This window comes from Austrofundulus limnaeus, unplaced genomic scaffold (assembly GCF_001266775.1).
Source record: "Austrofundulus limnaeus strain Quisiro unplaced genomic scaffold, Austrofundulus_limnaeus-1.0 Scaffold126, whole genome shotgun sequence".
Lineage (NCBI taxonomy): Eukaryota > Metazoa > Chordata > Actinopteri > Cyprinodontiformes > Rivulidae > Austrofundulus > Austrofundulus limnaeus.
Window position 1 is genome coordinate 388,494 of NW_013952528.1, and position 17,134 is coordinate 405,627.

A 17,134-nucleotide genomic window follows, 5' to 3' on the forward strand; every position below is an offset into this window, starting at 1 on the left:
TTCGTAGTCCTTATAGCTGCATTTATTGGGTCTTTTTAAGCTTTTGCTTTAGAGTAGGTACTTTCTTTGCTCAGCAGGGACTCTCCAGTGAGGTAAGGGGTTGTGATTGGTCAAAATACATTGAATATGTGTACATTGACTTGCCAGGCAAATTGAACACTCTTCCAGGACTTGCATTTGCATGACCTTTTGCCACTGTCTGCTATGACTTGCTGCTGTTCAAACTTGTTCAGTTCAAAGTAGATCTGTCATAGGACCAAAAAAACAAAGACCTACAATGCACAACTGGAGTGCTTTAATGTGATTGATGATGAATGTCTTGCACACAAGTGATATAGCCTTACTGATTGTTGGCTGAGTGTCGTACAATCACAGCACACACCCCATGCCCTTATACAGTAAGTTTGTCATAATAGGAGTAACAATCATTATAACTATGAGTGGCCTTCCAACTGTTTGGTCCAAAAACAACTGTTTTGTAAAGCCAGTATCTTACTGGGCTGCCTCTCTTCAGGACTCAATAGCAGAGGATTGTCTTCAAAATGTCTTGAACCATTTTTGAGGTGTCTAAATTTCCTACCCTAAGTCACACAGGTCTATGGTCTAGTTGCTTGAATTTTAACATGTTCCAAAGTCCTGGAACATAAATTTGCTCTAAAATAGTCACAGTGGTTGCAGACAGTTTAAACCTGTCTCAATTCACCCCAGATTTACACTATATGTGGCTCCTCTCAGGCATGTTCTTCACCGCAATCCATACCTGGACTTACACTGCATCAGCTTTGATATGAAGCCCAAAGGTACAAGGAGCATGCCCTGGATATAGGATATACTATGTTAAAGCCATTGAAAAATGCTGATGTCAGACTAGAACAATTAATTCTGTGGAAGACAAAAACAAATTGTTGAACCGTTTGTCTTTTTTAAACTTAGTTTCAGAAAAAAATGGCATATTTTGTTTGAATTATGTATGTATATAGCCATAAATTATCAATTTTGACAGCATTTATGTATATATTTACCCATATATTTATTAATATAGCCCATCCATTTTCCTGTTGGTGCGGTATGATTTTAGCAGATTGACCCCACACTTGCTCTGGCCGCTGTCCTGTGCTGCAGAATGCAAGGATGAGGCTAACCTCTCAATGTTCTCATTGATTTTAATGGGTAATTCGTGCTGTGGCAGAGCAGAGTAGAACGAACATAGTGTACATCCAGGGTTACTTTTTGTAATTTAACATCAAGTTTTTGACTCCTGCACAGGTATTCTTCCAAGATTACATATTCGAATGTCCAGTTTTAAAAATCGCACTTAGTATAAAACAAGATAGAACTCAACACCAACCATCACTGATGTCCCCGTCGCCATTCAGTAGTGACCAACTGTTAGCAGTTTTGTTGAAATCATCACAGGAACTTTATTTAAATAATCTCAGAAGGTGAACAGATGGATGGATAGGGGGCTAAAGTGATCTTGTCAAACTACTACACAAATGTGTTGAGCAGGTCTCTCTTATGATGCACACAGAATTTGGTTCAGATCAGATCATGTATGTGTGTTTTAGAGCCAAACGTATGTCAATGGTATGTTGTTTAATTAGGCCATGCCCCCAAAAGATTGGACTGCATTCCCTTAGTGGGGTGGATTACGATCAATAGTGAATTCAGTGCAGATTGGCTAAAGTATGTGGAGTTTAGAGACAAACGTACGTCAACGGCATGATGTTTGACTTTGCTGCACCTCCATGACCACGCCTTTCACTTAAAAGCCTTCGTGCTTGAAAACAAGCAAGATGAAGTTCTCATCTGTGTTCTGACACAATTTGTTGCTGATTAGGTTAAGAGGGTCAGAGATGGAGTTGTCCAAGCCAAAAAGCATGTCACTTCCTTTTGTCAGAGGCCAGGGCTTTGATGATGTCATCTGACCACATGTTATGTTTAGGCATGCGACATGGATGACTCACCAAGTTTGGTAAATTTTAGCCTTTGTGAAAGTTACAGCTTTCTGAAATTGCAATGAACGGACGGACGGAGAGCATTTCTAAGTCCCCCACCTTGGCCACTGGGGAGGAAATAAATGAAGCTTGTCCAAATCCGCCTTTTTAATTTCAAATAAATTATCCAGTGGATTAAATCCTAAACGTGGGGGCAGCTTCCAAGATGGGTACAAAGTGAGCTAAAAGTGGTGTAAAGAGGTGGGCAACATAATGTACACAGCCAAAAGGCAGCTGCATGGCTCACTGACTGCAAACACAGAAATCAGTGAGTCTATGGTTGGAAATACAGTATATCTATTTTCTTGCAATATCCTCCCAATTTTGAGTGACCAACCACTCACTAACAGTCACAGCCTAGGGATATACGACCACAAGGATTTTTTGAAACTTAGGTCAGTTTTTTCTCAAACTTTTCTTAGTTTCCAAAACATTTTGAATCTATTGCGTCATGTAATAAGCACCTGTGGAACTCACAGTTACTCCTGCAATGCTTATTCAGAATTCAGGATGTTGCACTGAGCAGATAAAATAATCCTATTTATTATCACACAGATCAGATGGTTTTAAAACAATACAGACATGTTTTCTTTTTTGTTTTCTTTTTTTCTGTTCTCAAAACAACATGTTCGAGTCCAGGAGCCTTCATTGTGACTAATTGCTACAACCTTCTTTATCTTGTTCAGCTCTTGAATTGCACCATATCAAAGTGCAAGCATTTGTAAGCACAGACGGTAAGTGAACAAACAAAAAATATCCATAAACATCTAACAACGGGAACAAAAATCGGCTCAGAGAGAAACGCTCGGCTGCTTTGTCCTTGTGTTGTCTCTCCAGCCATAAGCCGACACGGTTCCGCAACAGCACCGCCAAGACAAACTTCTACCTTTATTGTACTTGGCAAACAAAATGATTGTGGTTCGGATTCTAAAACAACACACCACTAACTGGAAAAAAAAGACAACAAAACCCAGCCACATGTATGGGCAATCGCAGCTTTGGTTTAGCTGGCCGTGGTGAGTGAAGGGAGGATGGACGCATCACAGCAGCCTGCGGTGCTGATGGAGACTGGCCCATCCGTGGCCCTGCCAATCTGTCAGCCACTGTGTCCTGCAGGCTTTGGACACACAAACACACACACACACACACACACACACCCACACACACACACACACACACACACACACACACACACACATTCAGCTACTCAGCTTATGAATCAGTCATCTCCTGCTCTTCTGCGACCTCACACTCACCACTGTTCGTTGCCTGACTGATAAAAGCAGCAGGCCATCCTTGTCGCAGCCCAGCACACACCCCTCCTCTCCGTTTGGAGTGTCCGCTCTTTGATTTCTGTGTGACCTGGAGGTACGACTGAGGCTATAAACTCATGTCCCCACCAGACAGCGTCACCCCCGGGGTCTGAACAGTTGAAAGCTGACTTTTTAGATTAATTTGCACTTGTTTTACTTTGGCTTGTGAATATGGCTGGTGACTTGCCAATCAAACACTCAAAATTATCTTTTTTTTCTCTTTCGTTCATAAGTGGTGAGAAAAATTGTGTTTTAATGAATGAGGAGGACTCAAATTATCTGTTGGTTGTAGCTTTACAATTTTAAGAATTAGAACTTGAAGCAGCACAAGCAACTCTAAAAATTACTAAATGAAAAATGGTGACATATTTAGGTTCAAATTCTTTTTTGAGACTTTTTTTTTTGTTTTTACCAGGGGACAAATGTAAACAATGATTTCATATTTTAATTATTGTGATTATCAAACCAAAATTTGACATTTTATTGTTACAATGAAACTATTTTTTAATCTATCTAATACTTACAACAAGAAATCAGATTGCAAATATAGTGTTCTTTGTAAGGGTAGCAAAAAAATCTAAATCAGCAGGTCAGTGTTTTACAAAAAGAATAAATAAAAATCGGCCCTGGTATGTGTATTTTTGGTCACTTGTGTTAAAAAATGAAAAATAATCTGTCATTTTTTTGTCAAACCAAAATTTTAACAGTTTGGCAAGGCCACTCAATGCTGTCCTATGGAACCTGCTGTAGCATCAAGTTCCTCACTGTGGACGTCTTGGAGAAAAGCTCCATGTGCTAAAAGCTCCAGGAAACATATGAATCATCAGTGTTCTACAAACTATCAGCTGACACCTGTTAAAGAATGTAAAACTAATCAGCTGCCATTTATTTATTGTGGCTACCTGATGTGCTAGTTATAAAATAAAACATGTTTATTCATCCCATCATGAGACCATTAAAGGTGGAGCTAGATAAATATATTTTTAAAGAAATTAGCTGTGCTAGCTAAAGTATATTAGTAAAAAAATGCAGTTTGCAGTTAGTTATAGAAACACATTTTTTTCTTTTTCAAATATTTGTTTTTGAAATAAATAAAATTAACCATATTTTTTTCATTTTTCAATAGCTGCTTTTAAAATGAAAAATCAAATGACCAAAAAAAAAATACACAGACCTGCCTCAAAAACGTTTTGGCGCATCTCCAATAATGACCCTGTACTTTTCTGTAAGTTACTGCAAATCAATCAATAATGATTAGCTACAGGGAGGCTGCAGAGCTTCAAATCAGTGTTATTTGCACAACCACCCACCTCTACCCCCTGCAGCATCTTCTAAACTCCTAACCTGGCAGGAAGACAGGTTACCTAAAAGTTGTCCAATTAACCAGCCACATGTGACTTCATGTGACTTTTGTTTACAAGCCTTGGTTGGTTTATAATTGGCTGCCTTAAATGAGCCAAATGCAAAAATCCACACTGTGAATGACAGAAAAAAGAAAACAAACTCCTGGGCACCAGTACTCACAATACTGATGGCTTGTTCGAATAAAAAACATCACCTTGCACTGTATCTTTTTTTTCCCCAAGGCTTTGATCCACATCAACGTAAAAGGCAGAATGGTGGAAATGGAGGTCAGATGGGACGAAATGGTTTCAAATCGAGTCTGTCTTTCAAACGCATCAAAATTTTGTGTGATGGCTGAGCAAATGTTTGAGCAAGGACGTTAGAAGTGAATCTGAACCTCTTCGTGCTCGCTTTAAAGCAGAAATGACAGCAGTAACTCTATGCAAACGCAACAGTAACTGCTCATCCCGCATCACGTTGTCTGCCAGCAAATCAGAGGCAGAGGTAAGCAGTTTCCAAAGCCGTCTGATGAATAAAACAGCTCTAAAGACAATCAAACTCTATTTGACATATACAGTCAAATCACATTCTTGGCTCGCCGGTGGCTGTGGGCTAGAAGCTCTGCCAGTGTTGAAAGTGTCGTGTGGGGGGGGGGGGGGGGGGTGAGGGAGAGGAGTCCATTATCTGCTCCCTCTCACTTAAACAACGTGGCTTCCCTTCGTTCTCCCCACCATCACCTATGGACTTTCTCCCATAGTTCAGCAGCAGGGAAGGCTGATAATTGGTTAGACTGCTGCACAGTCAGAGCAACACTGCTCTTTTCTTACCTCATTAGAGACACCCATAAAGCTGCATTGAAATTTCAATAAACTGTTTGATTCAAGTCGTTTTGACATTTGCAGATATTCTATTGACTGAACACAGTCCATCTTTTTTTTTTTTACTCTCAGGGACACGGGCTGTATTTATGTTTCATTTGCCTTACTCGTATGACATGAACCGCATGCGAGATGAAAGATCAAACACACTGGAAAGGGTTTGTTTGCATACAGCCTCGCGTCCGCATGATAGTAAATCGAAAAGCATTTGAATGTTATTCATGTTTGATGAGCAAAGATGTGGATATTCTTCTTGTATGATTTTGTTTTTTTTCCTCTCCACTAAAGTCAGGTTCACTGTGTTGAACTAAATGCTTTCATCAACCTATTACCCAGTTGAAAGGTTGATCAAAATGGCTCACCGGGTCTATAAATATTTATTTATTCATAGATTAGTGCAAAACGTTACAACGCTATTTAAATTTATTGCAGCTAAAGGTTTGTTTAAAGGCTAACAGGACTTAAGGAAAAAGAGCACCAATTATCTTTAGTTAATCACTGCAGCAGACTGTGTAGAGGCCAACTATTGTACATGAAACTGAAGTCATAAATATCAATGTTGTGGGTAATCAAGGCCACAGTGCCCCAGAGAAGCCTGCTTGAACTCAGTCTTCCAGAGTTATATAAACCTGCTTAAAGACTGTGTTCATGTTGGATTGTGTCAGATTACTGCAAGATCAGAATAATTGCAGCCCCTGTGTCAGAGACCATGTTTTCTATTGTTTAAATAAATCTACCAGCCATGGTTTCATATTAAAATACCCATAACTATAATATGAGACAAATCAAGACCAAGATATTTTAAAGGTGTTTAAAAAGGTGAAGTTGTTGGGTGTCATCGTTGATGAGAAGCTGACATGGAGACCTCATATAAATCATTTAAGAACAAAAATAGCAGAATCTATTGCAGTATTGTACAAAGTAAGGGATTTATTTAATGATAAAGTCTGTATAATGCTATAATTGTTCCACTCTTAATCTACTGTATTGATGTTTGGGGAAAAGCAGGTAAAACAATTACAAACCCGATTTTTGTTTTACAGAAAAGAGCTGTAAGAACTATCACCAGAAAGCATTATTATCACCGATCAAATACATGGTTCCATCAGCTGAAGTTATTGAAATTCTATGATTTTGTTAATTGTGGTATTTTTGTGTAGGGCTCATAAAAATACATTACCTTCAAACATCCAATTACACTATTAAAAGAGAGAGTTGTTATAATCTCAACAGGATAGAAATGCTTGTGAGACCTAAAGTTAGAACCAGTTTAAAGGAACGGAGTACTTCAGTCCAGGGAATTAAATTATGAAATAATCTGGAAGATGACATTTAAAATGCCAGATCAGTATGTATATTTAAGAGAATGATAAAGGTTAATTTGCTGGAAAAAATATGTAAATGTATGAATTGTTGTTCAAGGAGTTAAACTTGAATTATTGTTTTTGTTTTTTGTAAACTGTAGATTATTTTTGATTTTATTTATTTGAGAAAAAGGGGCATATATAATAAGATTTTTTCTTCTTCTACTACCTTTCATTTAATTTGATTTGTATTTTTGTTTGTTGTTGAGTTTATGTTGTTTTTTAAAGAAATGAAAAAAGAGTAAATAGTAGATGTCATCACATCATTCAGCAAGTATCTGTGTTTTATCAAGGTGAAAATACATGYATTTTCATGCAATTTTGTATATTCAACTAATTGCAGACTTTAATGACATAAAACAGTTTCATTATGCTTTTTCTAAAATGTCTTTCCTTTTTTTATTTTTACCCTGAAAATGCATTTAAATTGTCTTTTTGTCTCAAACTTMTTTTCATACAATCAAACTAAAAATGTATTTATCTACTGTAATTACAAAACTAATCACATTTTCTTTTAGAGCAAGAAGCCAATTTTTCCTCTTGAAAATTTGTTTCACACAGATGTGTCACCCCTCTGGCACCTTTCACACTTCGTACCTGTGCTTTTCAGTCCTTGTTCCCACATTTCAGTATTCTCCTCAAATCACGTTTTGTTTCTTTGAGCCCACAAAACCAAACAATTAGTGAGGCTGAAGTCTGAATGTATAGTTTCAACCGATCCAATGCAATAGAAGCATCCCCAAACCTGTTGCTATCAATTCAAATTTCTCCAGACACTTATTTTGGCAGAAACCTAAAATTCTTGCAGATTTGACCCCTGAAGTACGCTTTCATTTTCTTTACGATTTTTTTTGTACAAGAAACCCACTAAACTTTTCTTCAAACTTTCACAGGAACGTTTACTCTCCTCCAAACGCAGTTTTAGGTCAGAAGAAGCAGACATCCAGTTAGTGTCAAGTTATTTAGGGGCTGCTGTTTTATACACTGACAGGCAAAACTCAGGAGATGTGACGTTATGTGAAAGTTTGCGTTATTACAATTGTTTATATGTTCTTTTCTGTTCCTCTTGTACAGATTTAGGGTTTTCATGTGGACAGATGTCTTTTTTAATAGTGCTCTGTGGGAAATAAAGGTTAAAAACAACAGTTTTTATATATACGCTGCTGAAGAAAAATTGGTCCTAAGGTTCCATGAAGCTAGAACAACATGTGAGATTTCTGGGTGGTTTGCATGTTCTCTCTGGCCCGTGTGTATCAGGTTTTCAAGAAATGTCAAAGACGTGCAGGGCAGCAGATATGAAAAGTTAAGTGAAGTTTATTTATGTACAGCGGTGCCGACATGGATCTGAAAAGGGAAGGAGCAGRTTAGTTCTGGAATTGTTATTATTTTGGGTCTGGGGTTTCTGTGTCCTGCAGGTTCCAGGAGGCCATGCAGCAGGGAGAGGAGGCTAAGCCCAGTGGTCAGCATCCAGGTAAGGGTGAGGCAGAGTGGCCGGCAGGCGTGGATCTAAGGTGTGTAGAGCTTGGTWGCAAACAGGACTTTGAAGGAACCGCTGGTGTTCGAAGGCACAAGAAATCACAAGTGAAGTATTATTTGAGTAAGAAGATTTACTGAGTGGCCATGAACAATGTCATTGGGTATGTGATGCTCCAGCAAATACCATATCCAGATAATCAGATCAACCACATCATCAATGCAGCCTTATGAAACCCAGGAGCTTATCAGGAGGATTAGTTGCAGCTGCAGACAATCATCATCATCCATCCATCAGTACATCCACCCAGTATCTTAACYTGCACAGTGACTTCTAGACACCAGTGACCTGGAAAGGAAGAAGTGGGTAAAGATAATGGATGAAAGGATAAGGCAACATGTCCAAGTTGCAATGCTTTAACCAAACTGTAGTCAAGGCAACTTAATTTCAGCTGCAATGTTTATCAAGTAATGAATTCACGCATAAGCACGGAAGCATGACCAGTGAAATGCACCATAAGTATCAAAAATAGAAATACACGCTACGTGAGAAACTTTCCTTTGATAAGATTTAATGCACATTATCATTACAAAGTTATTACTGCCGGTACATTTCCCATTATGTGGTAATTAAAACTGGTTAGCTAGCTAAAGTGGTGTTTTATAGCGCTGTGCTAACCATGAATTGTAACATTTTTCGTTAACATTATCATTATTCGGTATGTGATTTTCAACAGTAGTAAATCAACACATGTAGGCCCACCAGTGAAATGATTTAAACCATAAATACAAACCATCTAAAAATCGACTGTTTCAACATTTTAGTAAATCTACACAATCTCTTAAGTACAGCAAGTTTGAGTCACTTTTAGGTTGGTACTCTAGGTCAGGGGTTCTCAAACATTTTGTGTCTGGGGACCCCTTACAAGGGTGAAAAATTTCTAGGGACCCCCTTATAAACCATATGCTGTTTTAAAATAGTTTATTGTCATTTTACCTCCTAAATGCCATGGGAATATTCTCTTTTGTTTGGTTTAATATGTTTGTTTTACTAGCATATTGTTCTTCATATGCATTTTTTTAAATATGTCAAATTAACAATTTATTGAACATTTCTGAGGACCCCCAAGATATGACTCGCGGACCCCTGGGGGTCCTGGGACCCCAGTTTGAGAAGCTCTTCTCTAGGTTTTATGATGCTGAATATTTCCTGTGAGATGAGTGAGAATTAGATGTGCCAATTTTTTTATTTTTTTTTTATGTATGTTTATCTCAAGAAAAGCTTAGAAATGATTTGGATAAAACACAAGTCTGGGTGTAGTCCAAATGGGGAGTTCTGTACACTAAAAGTGAATGTGAAAGAGATCATGTGAGACTTTAAAAATATTTAGCCTTTTACGTTAATAAACAACACAATTTGATCTGATCATWTGCAGGAAAATACATGCATACAATCCACATGAGGAAACTGTTAAATAAGCGTCAGAAACTTGGAATGCTTTATATTGAAATTTGGTAAATTTCCATTAACACCAGCTGATAATGAGCTCTGCAGCTTTCTCCATCATTTGTTTAGCTGCTACGTGCATCTAAACAACACCTGCCTGTTTTACACGAAGGACCTGATTCAGCACTGAATACCTTCTGCTTTTCTCATCTGCATCATGTTTAGATGCTTCAACCTGCCTAAAGTCATTATATTATAGCTCTGCCTTGAGAAATTACCACACTGGAAAGAAAATCTACAAAGTGAGATAGAGCAAATTCATCTCCTTTTTGTTCTGTACCTATAACACACATGGGTATTATGATCCGGGCTAATAGATCCATTTTCTCACTTTGCTGGTGATTATGTGAGGTGGAAGAATCCCTCGAATGCTTTTTTGTTTTTGTCCCGCCATTTGCAAGGTCTTGTGGGCTATGACTAATGTGGTGTTGTGCTTAAAGGATTGTGGTGTCTGGTGCGAGCGTTCCCTGGGTCGTGGTGAAGTTAATTACCTGGGATTGAACAGTTACTTTGGCTCGTCTCATGGGATCCAGTCTGCAAGCAGAGGAGGGAAGTGATGCGTCCTGAACCGGCTTCGTATCCAGGTCAGTGTGAGGAAAAAAAAAMAACATTTTTAGATATTACTTCAACCTCTGGTTGTTTAACTCCCCTGTGTGCCTCTTTGATCTCTTTGTATGGCTTAGAAATTGTGTTAGTACTTTGCAACAGCCGCCTATGTGGACATATAGGGGTCAAGAGATATAGTTACTTGTTTGATGAAAGTTATTCCCAAAAATACAGGGATTAGTKGTACAATGGTTTCTATTGGAGATATTTTCCTGTTTAAAACTATAAATACACAGAAAATATTTCATATTTACATGTTCACAATAACTTTGCCATTACCCTTTTCATCATTTTACTTCCCCCACAAGTCCATCCAATCAAACTTRCCCCAAACTACACCAACACCCAAGAAACTCCCACTTTTTGACTGCAGAGACCCCCTTCTCGTTCCATTCTGAAATCCTTAGGCATYACCATAGCTGCAATATTTTAAGATTTAACTTTTACATTTAGATTTACACATTAATATTTAGGATTTCACATTTATGTTTAACATTTAAATTTAAAATTCAAGAAAACGAAACAAATTTTAAGAGCAGTGATCTAAATGTTGATAATATTCTGCAGCACAATGGCTCAGTGGTTAGCACAGACGCCCCACAGCCAGAAGGTCCTGGGTTCGATCCCCAGTTTGGACCTGGGGTCTTTCTGTGTGTAGTTTGTGTGTTCTTCTCATGCTTGTGTGGGTTTTCTCCAGGTATTCTGGTTTCCCCCACCCCTAAAAAACATCTACAATAGGTTGCCTTCAGGCCTCTTTTGAAAAAGAGATCTGAAATCTCAATGGGACTTGCCTTGTAAAATATCTGTAAAAAAAAAAAACATTAAAATGCTATTTGAAAATTTTTAACTTGGATTTTATGCTCAAAAAGTGAGCTAAATAATGAAAATGTTTTTGTGACATTTTTGACATTTTATTTTACACGTYGCACCCCGTATAGGACAGTGAGCAGTTTTGTGTTCTTTCCTTTAATAGGCAATGTTGTTGCTTCTGTCCTTAAACTCCCAGTGAGAGCACTTGCAAATTTGAGTCCAACCATTATTTTTATCCTCTTTTCCCTTACTCCTGTTTAGACCTCAGGGTCAACACAGAAACACAAGCATTTTACTTTCAAAACAGTTTCTAATCCTCCTAGGTAGGAATGTCCACACATATTCACGCACAGGTCAGACCAAAGGTCAGAACAAACAAAAAATGAAAAAAAAAAGTGTTGCAATTACATTTTCTAAGTCAGACCTGTAACTGAAATGCTGTGGTTAAATATTAAGAGAAAATTATCCTGTAAACCTCAATAAACTAAAAGCAATGCTGGATTTTTGGCCTGCTGAGTTACATTAGGGTGCATTCACACCAGGAAAGTCCTTTGATCCGCCTGCAGACTTTTTTTCTTGTCACAACCTGCCAGGAGAACCTTTTACACACTACCCACAGTGCCTGGACGCTGCATTTTGCTTTAGTTACTTGATTCCAGAATCTGATTGTTGTATGCGGAAGCAGACATTTTTAAAGATAGTTAAATGGCCAAAAAGTAGTGGATGGAGATAAAAACAGACGTGCCAAATCTGGAACCTGCCAAAAACTGTGGAGCTTTAACAGGGACAGATTTGTGACCAAAATAAGGTCAAATATCAGAGGTTTTAGTTGTTGTTGTTGTTGTTGTTTTTCCCCTCTCAGATTGTTGCTTCCGGCAGGAGGGGGGGACATATTCCACAGCTGGAGGGGTTTCTCAGGAGCTCAGTGGCGTGTGAAAAAACAATTGAACAATCACGTGACTGCACATCTACTGGTCAGCTTTGGATTAAATATCCTGCCCCTTAAAGTATCTCAGAGCTAATATCAGCTTTGAATAGAAACAAGGAGATAAAATTCATTAGTAGAGCTATTTCACAGATCCCGACCCTTTTTTTTTCTTTACGTACTATTATAAAGGTTGTTGATGGCCTGGATTTTGTCTGAGCCGAGCTACAATYGCTTTAACTGAGGCAAGTGTAATTATAAAGCTAATATTACGGGCAAGCTATAAAAACAAAACCTCGACTGCAATTAATTGGATTTACAATTTAACGTGCTTTAATTTCCACAAACACCTGAGAGAATTTGAGGCTGATGGAGTAAAGYGAAGCTCATTAAACTTTGGCACAGTCATCACCTGGACAGCATCTGTAATGGGTCCGCAAGCAAAGTAGCATCRGGGAAGCTGACATGGGAAAAAGGGCCCTGAGAAGAGCTTGAATAACCCACATAAATATGAAAGCTCTTTGGGAAGAAAAAATAAATAAAAAATTTAAAACGCTTGAATGCTAAAGTTAAAAAAAATAAAGAAATATATTATGAAAAAAGGGGGAAAGAAATCCCTCTGAGCGTTGGAGCGTTTATCAGGGGATATATATCCCCAACTAGTTGGCAAGTGTGCAATGAAGCCTGCCACAGTGTCACGCCGCACTGTGGCTTTTAATAGGAACACGGCTTAAGAGGCCCTTACATCTTTCGTTTCACTTGAAGTTGTCACTCAGTAATCCCTCGGTAAAGTGTAATGCCGCTGGATTAGCGCCGCAACCCCAGATTTCCAAATTATAGTTGGAAAAAAAACCCACTGAATGATGTCGCTAATAGGAACCAAATTATGCAAAAGAAGAAGAAGGGCACTTTTTTTCCTTTTCCTCTTTCAATTTATGCTGTCATTTTTCCCCCTTCTCTCCTTAACTTTTATACCAGGCAAGATTAGCTTGCCACTGTGTTCATGTCCACTGGCTGCTTGGAACTTAGAAAAGACAAAAAAGAAAAAAAAATGTGCAGATGAGTATAGAACATCACAGGAGGTTTTATTAATAGGGGGCAGTTTGAGTCCATGTGTGGTGGAGCTCAGGCCTAATCCTTCCTTCTGACTGTAAAAATTCCCCATGATAGCCCGTGTCAGCAGCTGTTGGAGTGGGCGGGGAGGATGAGTAGCACAAGAAAAGAAGAGGAAAAGCAGCCAGGGCCTCCTCCTCGCTCTGTCCACGCTCCCTGGAGCCATCTTAASCAAAGCCGAACCCCGGGCTGACCACGTCTGCAGTGATTGCTAAGCCTGAAGACTCTCAGGATAAAGACGATTTCCACCGAACCCACACACTAAGTCTGACTTAGGTTCTCTTTTTGGCAAACTCTCTTCCTTTTTTTCTCTATTCCCGCCTTTACACTGTGCTTTTTTTTTTTTTTTTTTTTTTTTTTTTTTAGTTCAAAGCCTGCAGAGTCGTCCTCCCAGGAAGCATTCGAGTGCATCTCAACCATGTAAAACCTCTGGGGTTGTGTGCTGCTCTCATTTTTGTGTGATTTGTTTCATAAAACACCGGAAAGGGATCGACCAGGATGTGACAATAAACACCTCCTTTCTGTCCATTGTTTTTCCATCATTGTTGATTAAAAAAAAGAGAGAGAAAAGCAGACGTACTCTCGTCTTCTCTCTCCAGACGCAGCCAGGGGACATCAGAGGKGGGGATGACGGTAGCTTTAACCTGCCCTCGCAGCACAATTGGGCTGCCTGCCACAGGCCTCATGATTTATGATGCCATCAAAATGTACACTGTTTTCTTTTTCTTTTTTTTTCTTTTTTTTTTGTTACTTCACTAAGGGTCATTGTGGATGCCTCTATCTTCCAGCTAGCGAGATACAAAAAAAAAAAAAAAGGAACGACTAATCTCCGGCAGTATATGTCCATCTATCTGCTGTGCCGGGCTACGATGTTAAAATGCTAATCCTGAATTTTTAATATTCCGTTTCATTCCTCGAAGCTGTGATAGAAGTCATTTTCTCCCTTTGTTGCAGAAAGGGAGCAGTATCTTAGATGCTGTATGCCTACATATTCTTCAGATGTTAGCACCAATTACCAGAGAAACCTGCAAAGCTGTATATCTCCACTGAATGGACTATAAGGCTTTGAATATCACCCTATAAATTGCAAAAACTGCTGAATTCGTACCTCTACATATGCATGAAGCGATTGAAATTTCTGCAGAGGCGCTGGAAGAACTCCCCCACACCTTACAAAGGCTCCGAAAGAATTATCCCCCAATTTAGCGGGACACTTTGTTTGCGCATTCCCTGCCGAATGTGGGGAAAGTGATTGACAAACTCTTTAAATGTGTGACTGATACTCCACCACCACCTCCCTCCGCCCTGCCGCTCGTGTCAGAGCACCAGGAGTTCATCTGCGGCAACACTCCCGACGAGGGGGGGAAAGGATTCCTCTCCGTCAAAAGAACACGGCTCGGCTTGGGTGATTAGCTACGCTCACAGAGTATGCCCAGACGAGGTTGGAGATGGGGGGAAAAAAGGGGTGGGTTGCTGACGCAGATTGCAAAAGCTGTGGCTGCATGCTAATAAAAACAGTGTCACAGTGTCAGGCAAATATGGACTCAGGTCTGCGATTTCACTGYGCGTTTGATACAGTCGGTGTGTGCCACCTCTCTTTTTGTGACTGTTAAAACGATCTGAAGWGTGGCAGCAAAATTTGTTGTAGACTGCCGCCGAAGGCAAAAAGACAAATAATTGTTTTTGCCTGTGTGTTTAAAGTGTTTGTTCTGTCCGTCTGTTAGCAAAATATCTCCTGAACTGATAAAAAGAGTTTGGTGAAACTGTCAGAAATTAATAACTGTATGTACATCTACAACTGATAAGGGTTTGGAGTCAACCGTGTCCAAGATGRCTGCCACAGTTAAGCAAACTTAAAGAACACAAAACTGGCTATAACTCAAGCAATTTTACAGTTGTTGAGCTAAGATTTACTGTGATAGTACTGTAGCTGAGAGTCTTACTCAATTCTTACATAAAGTGCTAATTAATTGTGAAATATATATTTTAAAAATTCTGTCGCAAACTACTTAAGTCAACTTTGTTTGTCTGTTAACAATATTTCTCATGAATCTCAGGATGGACTTTAATAAAACTTTCTGAAAGTAATTATCAGGTGTATATCTACAACTGATCACATTTTGGAATTATCCCAATTAAAGATGGCTGCCACAATTAATCAACTTTATTCAGCAAGAAACACAGGTAATGGTGAAGACAAACTTTGGTTTTCCAGTAGCTGAGACTCATTTTTAAAGCATAATTTAGCACTGGCACATCTCAGGAGATCTTGCAATATCGCATGACACTGTACAAAACATTTACAAAGTTTGGCCAAAATGGCTATAATCCTGTGTTTTTTTCCCCATCATAACATGACCTTGATTTAAAAATCTGACATGAAGGGTGCCAGGTGATGTGCATTCCTTCAAAGAATTCTAGACTTTTATTTATATTTTGTAAGGCAGGAGGTCCTCGAAAGCGACTCCGGCTGCCACTTAAAATTCTTTTTAAATGCTTGTCTGTGATTTATTTTACGGCGTAACTGAACTGGCTCAAAGTGCCAACCTTCTTTAGAGCTCGCACTCCTACTGAGCTGCGTCTGCGGCGTCAAGACATTTTTATGCTCTTCCATTGGCTTTTCAATAAACACGTCTATTAAAGTCAGATGATTTGCCTTCGCCTATGACTCATTTGAAAAGAAAAAGTCACTTCTTTGCAATATTTCTTTGCTAGGAACAGAGATGTTTGCCAGTAAAGCATGCGTGATCTGGGATGAATTAGTCTTTTGGCCCTTTGAGCTGCCGGAAAATCCTTTAAATTGTGCTCATTGAGTAATCTGCTGATCAGCATGAGGTGTGGCTGTCATTCTGTCAGGGGAGAATTATGTCGACTGTTGCACTCTGTCAGAAAATCTGCGCRAGGTTAGAAGGAGTCCCAGAAATGGTTATTGCTCTGCTTTCCTCTGCAGAGCACCAGTCTCCAGTAAATGGAAAGTAATCACAACATTTTTTTTTTTTGGTGTGGGATGTGAAAAAAATACAAATAAAAAAGTAAATAAACAGCCTATAACGACAGATCATAATCCCTGCCATGTGAGCTTTTCTTTCAGGAAAATAAATATGCAGCATTATTCAGAAGTAATTTCCTGCTGATGCTGAAAAGTTTACTTTGGAAACTGTGAAAGGTCATCTCATTATTGGGAATTACCAGAGGAAGCTACATCGTAATGTTCAGCATGTACCCATCATGGCCAAACACAGGAGCAAAGACCTTATCAGTTTTCCAAAAGCAGTAAAATGTGCGTAAGAGAAACAGCATTAAGTCTGCCTCCCTGTTAGCATGCAGATTCACTCTTTAATTGGCTTCAGTGTATGCTTAGGTGGCCACGCCAGTGTCCTATTAAAGTATAATAACCACTATATATGTGGAGGCACCTCACTGTAAAACAGATTAAATAACAACAACTCCTCGGTCATTATGAAAAGTTGGCAAAGAGCTAACTGAGCTCTTTGCTTGCATGTTTAGCTCTTTGACTTTAATGACTAACTCAAGCCAGAATTTTTTTTCACAGGTTCCTCAGATGTAGGGGGCTACAAAAAGAGGAAAAAAAACTTGTCCTTTTTTACATTTTTTTTTAATTAATATCATCTGAAAGTGGTATCTGATTTTGAAGCAGGTGAGTCAGTATTTTCAGGAATCAAAAAAAAAGTAGGTTTCCTTTATTCTTTGTGACGGGTTTAGCTTCAGTCACATATGCTGAGCTGAGCCAATTCAAAAACAATCCAAGGTTATAACCTCCTTTTTGTTTTTACAGAGCTACCA